At 45.4% G+C, this 11927-nt stretch overlaps 1 non-coding gene across 1 annotated transcript; it reads right to left on the reverse strand.

Moving 5' to 3' along the window:
- Nucleotides 1–5146: 5146 nt before the first annotated feature.
- Nucleotides 5147–5249, reverse strand: LOC135373699 (U6 spliceosomal RNA). The gene has a single exon (XR_010416556.1). It is a non-coding gene; the product is annotated as a U6 spliceosomal RNA (small nuclear RNA).
- Between the last annotated feature and the right edge of the window lie 6678 nt (nucleotides 5250–11927).

The following is an 11927-nucleotide window of genomic DNA, read 5'->3' on the forward strand; positions in this document are numbered from 1 at the left end:
CAAGCAACCAGTCATGTGGCTTGTGGCGCCTGAGTCTATAGTCCAATCCTGAGAGGGATTATCTTGCTTTACTCCAAGAGCAAATTCGCGTTCCTGCGGGTAGCTATCTCCATGCTGTCTCGACGACTTCACTATTCTCGCTCCTTGCCTTGAACCGTGGTTTGAGCCAATACCATCGCAGCGATATTGCCGCTGTGACGGCTTTCCGCGGCGATCCTTGTGACGGGATCGGCAGTTTCGAGCGAAGTGACCGGGCTTCCCGCAGTTGTAGCATTCTAAAGCCCTCGAATCCTTCGCTTGGTGCCGGTACCTTCGTTCCCCGCTCTAAAAGCAGCTTCAGCTTCGGCAGGTTGCTTTTTCTGACGCCGTTCTTCTTGGATAATGGCGTATTTAACCTTTTCGAGGGTGACATCGGCCAAGGCGCAAATATCAAACCCTCTAGCCACTCCGTAATACGACGGGGGTAGACCTTGGATTGCAATAGCGGACACTTCTGCATCGTCCAAGTGTTCGCCTAAGGCTCGAAGCTGTTCGCATAGGGATTCGACTCGGTGCATGTACTGCGCTGCGCTCTCTTCTTTCGACCAGTGGATACCATTCAGCTCTCGTTTCAACACGATCCTCTTTTCCAACATGCGCCCCATGTTAGCTTGTTCCAATTTCTTGGAATCCAACACAAGCCACTGCTGTGACATTGGGAGGAGAAAAAATAATCTTCATATTTCTGCTGGAAACTGGGGTAGTGAACGATTGCCGTATTCAAACGCTTGTGCGAGCTCCAAAAAAGCTCGTTCTTTTTCTCCTGCAGGAGGGGATCCTAAAATGAGGACAAATATAGGTTGTCACAAATAGCTCTCTTTGCCGATATTATGATTCACTTTTGTGACAGTTTACCGAGAACGACAAGTTGAAGGACCACAAGGATTTCGGATAGATATTGCGCTCTACTTGAATTCTTGAAAATTTGTGCAGGGGGAACTATCGTGAAAAATCTGGTTTAACCCAAAAATCAAGAACCATATGAAAATATTCACAAGTGTGAACGCAACGATTTCTCCACTTCTGCTTTCTTCTCTCCGAAGAAAAGGAACATATTTATTTGTTTGTGCTTTCTCTTGGCCAACTACCCTTCGTCTGATGCAATGGTTACTCGTCTGATGCTTGCTGTAGCTCAGTATTTTCCTTCCTTCTTCTGACCCCTAAAGAGGAACGGGAGTGTGGTGCAGAGATTGCGCAATATATAGCCACATACTGTAAAACCCCCAGACTAGGGAATACGAAAGGACAGACACAACACGAAGTCTCAAAAGTCTCAAATGAGACTTCGTGTTGCGTCTGTCCTTTCGTGTTATGCATCATATTCACCAGCTCGCTTACTTCCTAGGCATTTTTTTCATTGTAACCACATAGTTTGTCACCGTCTCCCCTGCCAACGTCACCTAGACACAGGAGTCACGCCCCCTCTCTCCTCTCCCTCTTTCGCTACGTGGACACACGTCAGAATTCGTCTGCTAGCGCAAGCACAATTCGCCATTCTACGAATTCAAGAACTTGCAAATGATTGCAGCCAAATCCGCAAATTTGAACCTGTCGACAAGTGCAACACGGTATTGTTTTTTGTTTTTCAGAATATCATCCCCGAGAAAAAGTAAGGGATCGTTTTGGGCTTTATTTTTCTTTCCCATTTAGTACGCGGGGCCGTTCATTAGTCGCAGACGACAGTGGCTGCCCATGCGGCTGACGTCTCCTCATCTCCATGACGACGACCGCTGAAAGCACGTGGTTGGCTACGGCCGTTGAAAACACGATCCTGATTGGTTGACGCTTAGTTGTTACGTCAACGTCGACGTGTAGGCAGGCTTGCACTGTCTCGGTGGCGTTGCTCCTGCCTTGTCTCCCTACTCGTATTCGTCGTTACTGTGCAATGTATTCGTTGGCATAATATGTGAGTGTTGTTCGCCATACTTCATCACATTCGTTCTTACTGTCGCAGGTGTGAACCGCTCTGACCACAGCCCCGTACTTAGCAAAGCTCCAAAGAGGCACCGGTGCAGTTTCTGTGACTACTCCAGTTAGTACACGGCTAATCTGAAAATGCACAAGAGAATTCACACTGGAGAGAGGCCTTATGTTTGCCAAGTGTGCTTCAGGGGATTTTCGCAGAAGGCCTCCCTGGCCAGACATTCGGAAGCAGTTCACGAGTGCCAGAGGAACTACGCCTGCTCCGTCTGTCGGTGTGCATTTAAACGGAATCATCATCTACAGCGTCCTGGCTAACCTGAGAGTACACTTTAAACAAAGGAGGAACACTTACGGGTTATGTCTGTGTGAGCCTACTCAGGCTCTCCTCTGCGTCAAGATGTCGTCTGGTATTCATGCCATTGGAAGAACTTTTTTTTTTATTACGCTTCCTGTTCCTAGAATTCCTGTCACATAATCATTGAAGAGTGGCCATGTCGCGTTTCTGACTGAATTAGACAACGATTCACGGAACACGCTTGCACGATGTTCAAGATTTTCTGTCATGCTTTTAACGGTAATGTCCGTCACGTGTGCTCACAGGAACTCATCCCCGCTTTGTGCGATATTGTGACAGCATCTGAAATGTACTGCTAGGTACATCCAGAAGTGCAAAGTGTCGAGTGTACGAGGCAGTAAAATACTGAACTAAATATATTGCGTTCGAGTCGATTGTCATTTGCATCTAAAGGCACTCATGATGCAGCAAAATGTGCATGAGAACTGCCATAGACTCCACACAGTCCATTGTGTGGATGGGCATGCAGTGCCCAAGGGTTAAATATGTAACCTAAACAGTGTTGTTACCCATGTACTTGTCAAGGTTGCTTCAGACCTCAAGCAGACAAAAGCTTAGAAGCTTTAAATGTAACAGTATCGGAAGCTGCCCAACCTTGGCTGCCATGCTCAAGAACGCACGTGATGCAAGAATATGTTACAAAAGACGCAATAATAACTTTATTCCATGAGGATGATTCAGGAATTTGGCAAAAACGCATATTTATCAGAGAGCTCTGCGAAAACACAGCTGATCGAACGATCGTTATCGATTAAAGGGCAACCTCCATGGAGCGAATTTTTGCAACGAAGTTCGCGCGGCAGACTGCCACGCGCGTTCCGCCGCCAGTTGTTCGCCGGCACCAGCTCCATGGAGCGAAAAACCAGCGGACGGCGTCGGGAAGTCATGCTGTGATGTCACTGTTGCCAGGGTATAAGGTGAAAGCTTAGTGAAATCAATTGCTCGAAAAAGTGCATTTAATGTCACAAATTTTGCAACTAAATCCAGCATCTGTCTGAAAAGATGCGCCCAGTAACGTACCGATATTCACTACTGCGAAAAGAAAACATGTTTCTTGGCAGAGACTGCCTCACGTTCTAACGATGCAGTTGGCGAAACAGCGAGCAGACGACAGCATCCAGTTCCAAGAAGAGGACGACGACGATGATTCACGAGAGCAGACGACCACGTGCAGGCGATCTGGCGTAGATTCGTAGCGGAAGTGCACTTTGGTTGGTTCATCTGCAGTTGACGCTTCCGGAATCGCGGACGCTGGGCGAAAATATCTGGCATGGGCAGATCGGCGGCGGACGCTCACATTTTTGACGCGGACGCAGGGAGTCCGACGCTGAGCGAAGTTCGCAGCTTTTTCGCTGTACATTCGCTCCATGGAGGTTGCCCTTAATACGCGGATTTGAAGGGAGGCCAGATCATAACTCGAAAAGTGTCGCGAAAACATGTCTTTCAGAATTAGGTTACAATCATAACGGTATTTTCAGCACAAACGATAATATTACGCATTGCCTTAGCAATAATATTCGTAATGGAAGAACCCAATGTGTCTAAAGTTGCGTAGCTTTCACGTTTTCTATTCGAACTACAATGCTTTTGAAGCTATTTCCCGGTGCGTTTCGCTTACGATCTCACAACTGATACGTCTGTCTGGACGTGCATTGGACTACGGAAGGTCTCACCGTGCTTTACGATATGGCTGACAGATGGCGCCACGAGTTAACGTTCGCCTGATGTTCGCTGGGGAGTGCCGCACGCACGTTCTCCATGTTCGCCTCTGATGTTTCAACATCAGAGTCCAGAGTTGAACATTGAGTCGTTAATAATATTTATAGCTGTTGGAACTATTATGCAACTGAAGCAGATACAAGGCGCACAACACAGTCAAAGCGAACATGGACCGCGTGTATAACTGATCGCAAACATATCCTAAATGTATGAGAGACAGCCAAAGCAAATGTGCAAAGTTAATACAGCTATACAGCTGAACAGTTCAACATAAACCGACTCAATGCACCAACAGGCACGGCGGAGGCCTTAGCGAGAAATACAATAGCTTCCGAATGACACTTCATGAGGGACCCGGTAGGGGAATTTATCGCATTCTACACACCTCGAAAAAGTGTCTTTGTACTCTCGAGAGATCATGTACCAGGCAAGCGTTCCGACGACCACATACGGACACAACGTGGGTAGTTCCTTCCATGGCTGTTCGAACGGCGTACCTGAAAGTGCTGCGAAACAAACGCCAAGTAAAAGTGTTCCCTGCGTCTCGCCAGTAATCTGCCGCCATCTCGTTGCGTTTGCATTCATCATTCCGGATGCGCGGAAAATTTAGTTCGATTTTGCGTTCTCGCGATGTGGCTGTTGGGAATATCTGTTTGCCATGTCATCACGAAACTTTTGTTTGCTACCGGTATCGCGTTATTTTTTTAAGTTTGCAGCGGAGTAGCGTGTCGTTGTATTATGCTACTTCGTTTTGGCATGTTTGCATGCTTGGCCAATATATGCGCTCTAAGAGCAGCTCGATTACTTAACAGGAAGAAAGAGACAGAGAGAGAAGAATAACCCGACGTACACCCGGATGCGTTAGTTGCGCTGGATTCCATACAAACTGCGAAGTAAACCCCGGACAAGGAGCACAAACAAATTCTCGTTACACAGCAACAAATTTAGCTAACAGCAACCATATTATTCAAAAACCTTCGGAGACAAATATACGCTGATATATATACACAAGAAAATAATAATAAAAAAACTCAAACAAAAAAACGGATTTTTCTCTCTTGGGTCCGGGAAAGACATCTGGCAATCGGCTTCGGCGGACCATTTAGAAAAAAAAATGTGGAACGCTTCACGATTTTGCGTATCATCCTTGCGCAGGGGCCATGCTAATCTTCTCTGTATTGTTCCAATTTTAGTATATGTACTTTGGAAGTGCATCTAACGCGCACCCCGAACCGTTATTTATACTGGGATGACGCACGAGATTCCAGCGCGGCGGTGTCCTAAGATTAGATTGATAAGTGTCCGCTTCAATTTTAAAATAAACTATAAAGTGATCCACAGTTTGGAGTTACATCGGTGTACTCTTCTTGTTTTTCATTTCAGCATTGCACAATTTGTTTGGATTCAGTGCAATAGAAAAAAGCTGCTTTCCAGGCACTAATTTACACGACAGTGCCGTAAAAGGGACTTGCTCACGGAGCAGCACCGCATTACGGAGAAGATGCCTTGCGCTGCTTTCGTCATTCACTTCGTATCGGGAGGTGAACGAGATTGAAAGCATTATCAGCTGTTGCTGATCTGTCAGTTGTTCTACAGTCCCAGAGATATATCAAAAAGCGCACAGCAAATTTTTAAGAGCAATAGAAGAATACTAATATAATTTAGAAGACCGCAGAGCAGGTATGACGAAATTTAAGGTTTCTAACATGTGAAACGAAACTGAGTTCCATAACTTAAAAACCCGAGACTAGGGGACAAAAAAACGACAAACACAGACATGGTGTCTCTTGATGTCTCTCTTGTCTGTGTTTGTCGTTTTTTTTTTTGTCCCCTAGTCTCAGGTTTTTAAGTTATGGATCTAACCACCAGCTCGTTTGCTACCTCTCTATCCTCTCGAAACTGAGTTGGTATAAATATTTTGTGCGACCTCGGCTGTTTGTATTTAAAAGATCCCTTTACTTAAAGGAATTATGACGAGTTAACAAGGGTCCAAAATCAAGCACTGATATTTATTTTCAATGCTTACGGCTCTTCTATTCCACGTGCAGCAAACAGGAAATTTACGCGGCTCATGACAGATGTAGGACAGGAGAGATTCAATTTTGTAACAGATATTGCGTCTAATATGATATATAACATTGGCATAGATGCTTACTCCCAGGATCTTTTTCACATTGCCTACCTTAATGTTCCAAAAGTGACCGTTCCATGCGACCTTTTCTTGGTTGTCTGTCTAGGCCTCAATAAAAGAAAAACTGTACAAAACTAACTATACATCTTTATAGAGAGCACCACCGACACAGATAACATATTTCCTTGTTATGTTTATAGTTTGAACACCCTCGGTTCTCAGGATGTCTTCAAAGTATCATCATGTCCTCATCCGTGATGGGATGTCGGGAGGTGGTCCAGACTTGTCATAGGAGCTTCCAGTGATGGTCATTTGTAAGTCCTGCAGTCATCTACCGAAGAACAGGCACAGGAGATTTTTTCTTTCTTGCGTCGTGCATTTTAATGTCTGCTCACCTGCAATTATGTTCCCAGTTTCTTTCTAACCCCAAAACACATTGCACTCCTATGGATGTCCGCGAAATATCCGAGAACGGACATTCGGACGTCCCATGTACATCCGTTTTAGGTCCGTTTTATGTGTGTGAGAAGGGCTGAATGAGACAGAAAAACAGCGCCATTGTAGCGCCCAGGGATGCCCCGTGCGGACATTGACGGATCAAAATGGGCAGTGTAGGGGACGTATATCGTTTTTTTTATATATTTCTGTCGGTTTGTTTCGTATGGCCAACTTAATGTTGACATTATTTACACACTTCTATACTTCTCCAGAAACACTTCAGACTCGTGCATTGGTGACATTGTTTTATTATGCAGAAAGATGTACTGTGTAGAAATCGGTTGTTTCCTTCAGTTGCTCATTCTCTGCAGCTCCAAGTCTCTCTTGTCAACAGGTGTGGGCAAAGCCGTCGAAACAACATGCGAACAACCACTGGAAGCTTCCTCACACACATTTGACAAAGTGTGACGAACCTTTAGTTGCAGCGTTTGGTAAAAACGAAGACCTACGATGAGTCATGCGCGTCCACCTCTCTGCGTACCACATTCGCATCGACGCAGTGTACTACGTAACTCGCACGACAATGTCCACATGTTACGTTCCAGTAGCCGACGTTCTTTTCCTGTTGTGCCTTGTAGTTACGACCAGAATTTCTGTTACTATGAGGTCCTCAAACACACGCAGACGCAGCACAGCAGCAAGGCAAACGCGCCACAACACAACATTAAGCAGTGTAGGGAAGGAGCAGAGGAGCCGACGCTAACGCCATCTAGGTGGTCAGATTCAAATTACGCCGTCAGAGATTTCTACCAGCGACGTTCTCTCAAATTAAGCGTCCATCACTGAAACCAACACTTTGTTTTGAATTGTAAATCACACATTTGAGCTTCAGTTATTGCTACACCTATACCGGCTGCACTTTTCTACTTTTTGTCCCAGACATGCATAACAGATCCTGTCTGGACGTTCCTTCGCGCGCCATATCGCGCACTGGGAAGCGCTTAGCGATTTGGGCGGACCCGGCGCTTAAGAGAACGTTCGCCGGATGTACGCTAGGGACTGTGGACATTTGGATCTATCATGTACATCCGACGGACGTTCGGTGTTGTTGCGGAATAGTGTTAAACGTTAAACAAATTTCGTCAAACAATAACCAAATTCAACCAAACAAGGAGTGCTCATGTATAAATTGCAAAAGATTACAAACAGAAAATACAAAACAGAAACGTGTATAGGGGTACAAATACATATTGAATGATTTGAGAGGAGTCTGTGGAGGACTTGGTTGCCTAAAAGTAGCACACCTCACTTTTTTCCTTTTTTTTTTTCTTTTGCTCGACAACCCCGTGCATGCGGTGTAATACTCAGGAAGGGAATATGCCCTGCTGCTGGATTCTGTTAAACTTCTGCGAAGCCACACACCCAAAAACGATGCCAACAAGACATGCATGTAGGTTAGACACATACGCATACATGTTACACTTTTTGTATGTGCGTTATTCGATGAAACCCATCAACAATTACTTCAACGAATGTAAGTTTTCTACTAAGGGATTTCTGTACACCTCCCTATAATGAATTACATTATACTGTCGAGATTCGGAAGGAGTGTGTCGTGTGTTACGCTATCAAAAGTTCTGTAAAAATCAAGAAAAAACGCACTGTCCGAGCTAAATATTATGCCATGTATGAAGCCTTCTAGTTGGGTCTCATAAGACAGATGCTTGCGAAAGCCGTGCTGATAGGGGAAGGAGAATCTGTTGCTCTCAATGAAGTTAACTATGTGTGAGTGAAGTGTGTGCTCGAGGACCTTACATGGAATGCTACTTAAGGATATAGGACGATAGTTATTTGGGGATGACTGGTCACCGGACTTGTGGATAGGAATGACCTTTGCTAGCTTCCAGTCCGCAGGCAGGGTCCCTTCGTTTAATGATTGGGTAAATATGCAGGACAAAATGATGCTCCAGATGTTATTTGTACCATACAGGATTTTAGCATTAATGGAGTTGGCTCGTGGAGAGTTTTAAAGAGTCAGTGACCTTAGTAATTCCGTTGTGCGTGGTGGTTATGCTGATCCTAGGAGCACCGTTTTTCGGCGACATGCTGGGATGGATGGCTGAGCAAGGTGTGGAGAAAAGTGACGAGAAAAAGCAAAAGCGGAGGCAAAATGATCGGGGGAATGAAAACCCCGGATTCGTTTTTAATGCTAATTGAGCGTTCTTTGGGAGGTTTCAAGCAGAGTCAAAATTTCCTGGGTTTGTTTACTACTAAAGAAGGCAAATCAATGTTAAAGTACTTATGCTTTGTGAACTTTAATCCTGATGTATATTCATGGTTGGCTTCGGTGTGCTTAGACCAAGCTTGAGTTGTTTTACTTTGTCTAGCAGTTCTAAACAGACTATTTTTTCTTGTTGAGCAGTTAGCCGAGACGATTTGTGAACAAAGGTGCAATACAGAAAGACTTAATGCGGACTTTGGGCACGTGTAACTTCTCGGGGTGACGAAGCGCATCACTGAACAAAGCCCAGTTTTCCCCAACTAAGCGAGATGTCTACAAACTAAGGAACTATGTGCTGTGCAGGGAAGTGAGGCTGCAGTTTATAGCGGAAAAGTTGGCTCTGTTACAGGCACTTATTAGTTTAGTGCTGTGTTCACGTGGCAGAGGGCGATGAGAAGATATATTTAAAAAAATTGTTTGTGGTCGCTAAGGCCATCGAATACTGATAACAGAGATGTATCACCAAGGTGTGCTGTTAGCAGAAGGTCCAAAAAAAGATTCAGTGTTTGATGCAACTCTGGTGGGGATCACAAGTAATAATACGTATACGGATAAAAATGCGTAAATGTATGTAATCCTAGAATTATGGTCACACTTGTGCCCTACATGGGCAACATATCCCACATGTGTTCAGTGCTGATCACTTTGCGTTGCCCTGTGCTAAAACAATAGTTTTTACTATTTTAGTGTAGAGAATAGAAGTTGTTAGTATGACAAGTGCCCAACATGCGGAACACTGCATGATATGGATTCCCGGTCTCGATAGTTCCGGTGCCAACGTGTAGGCTTTTGCTGAGACCCCAAGTGCTGAAAATTGTCCATAACCATATTCCTGGCTGCATATGCAGCACGTAACTAGCCATACTGTGGACCCCCTTTACGTTATCCAGCTGTAGTACTCGAACCCATATCTTCTGGATTACCGATCCAGGGCTCTACCGATTGAGCTAAGCTAACATGCCTCACCAGCGACTTCCAATGGTGCGTCATCTGAAGACACAAGCCAGCCACACACTCTCTCTCATTCATCCTCCTTTCACTCTTACATTTTCGCTCACTACACACATTCATACGACGCGATCGACGCAAGCGGCAACTGTTGAACATGAGAGAACTGACGTTACGAGGCTGGAACAACATAGAAGGGACAAATACATACCAAGCCTGAAATTGCCTAAGAAATTACCGATGAAAGATGAAAATCACCGAAACGTTTACCCAGCTGTAGGGCTCGAACCCACATCATCCCGAAGATGTGGGTTCGAGTCCTACAGCTGGCTAGCTTTTTCAGTGACTTTTATCTTTCGGACCTGGGCATGAATTGGTGGTGGCTGTGGGGGACGAAAGGGGGCGCAGGTTGGAATCTGGGAGCCCCTGCAATCAGGACGTTGCGCAGCCACTGGCAAAGACCGCGCTTTCTTTGCTGCGATCTTATCGCATTGCACGCGCGCTTTGCACTCAGTCATAGGGTACAGTGGATTTTATGTCTGGTTCTCCACCTCGTCCATGTCTGCGCAGTTTTCTTTAAAGATGTCATCTGAACAACTGCACCACCTTTCCGCAGATGCTCGACGTTCCCGCAAATAGTGGCACGTTTACCCATGAAGATTGCCGCAGGGCGTACGATCCGAGGCGAGCAAACACCGGCAACAGTATTTTCGCACCACAACCAACACGGGAACAACGTTCGATCCAATCACTAAGCATTCACACAGTGCAAGACGCATGTCGCAACGAGTAGAGCATGTCATTCTAGGGCAAGAAAGGCATTCCAGACTAATCACTTTCAAGTTCATTTATTTATGTCAGCTGGTCCACAAGAAGGATCGTTGCTCTGGTTTAACCAATGATTTTTTTAAAATACTGTGCCATGTGACCAATCACTTCCAGGTTTGGTACTACATCATGGAAGCAGAGCTGAAAGAAGATACAAACAGCAGCTTTATTTACAAGCCGGCCACTGTAGTGTTGCTCATGATCACAGTTGTCTTCGGGACTTAACGTCATGAATTCTAACTATTGTGGGAAAGACTTATCGCCATCACCTGCCTCCTGCGGGAAGTCCATTTGAGTTGTACGCTACCACCGCCATCACCGGAATAAACCTTAGAAGTGCAGTTTATTCGCATTCGAAAAAATACACCAGGCAGGGTCTGTTGTGTTTTTGTCTTTCACACCAGAGATGGGAATTCAGACACTGGTCTGGTCTGGTGTTTCCGTTGTGGTGTGTTTCCCGCTCGGATGTGTCACCTTTCTGGCGTGTTCACGCCAGTGTGTAATTCACATGAGTGCCAGAGAAATGAAAGACAAGATGTAACCTTGATATGCCGGATGTCTTTTTTTAGGCGATACAGATTTTTCATCAAAAAACTATAAGAACTATAAACATGCTGTTTTCACTTCTATCATCCCTGGGCCGGCGAACGTTCTTGACCATATGTTGCTCGAGCGTCAAATCACTTTTAATTGGAAGGAAAGGCTCGTTTCGTAAGGTATAGCTTATTAAAGCTTATTTTTGAAAAATCTGTATCGCCTAAAAGAGACCCTGTATATGTTTGGCGACTTAGCCGTTTATTCAGCTCTCCTCTGTTACAGCGTCTGGCAACTCGAGCACCAGGTCGCGTACAGTGCCGGTCGTGGTCTTCGATCCGTTGTGTAACATTTTGTAACAAATATATTATCAAAGAGCTAGAAATGGAACCAACATACTCGTTCCGTGTGGATGTAAGGAAGACACAATTTACCTGTGTTTTTGTGTTGTTTGCTTGACTCCAGAAATAGACACGTGCCCCAGCAGGCAAATACGAACTTCATTGTTGGTTGAGGTCCTCACCTACAATCCGTACCAGTTTTTCAAAGCAACGACAACGTCGCCATGTCAAAATCGGAATGGCCGTTAGGAGAGCACGCAGACACAGCACGACGTCAATGCGTACCCAGCTCTCCGGTTGCAGACTGCAGCCGGCGTGCTGGCGCAGTCCTGCTCGCGTAGTCGTTCTTGCTGTCGATGGGACGACCGTGTTACGTGTCCGGGGCAGCGG

Source organism: Ornithodoros turicata, unplaced genomic scaffold (genome assembly GCF_037126465.1).
Source record: "Ornithodoros turicata isolate Travis unplaced genomic scaffold, ASM3712646v1 Chromosome29, whole genome shotgun sequence".
In the NCBI taxonomy this organism is placed as follows: Eukaryota; Metazoa; Arthropoda; class Arachnida; order Ixodida; family Argasidae; genus Ornithodoros; species Ornithodoros turicata.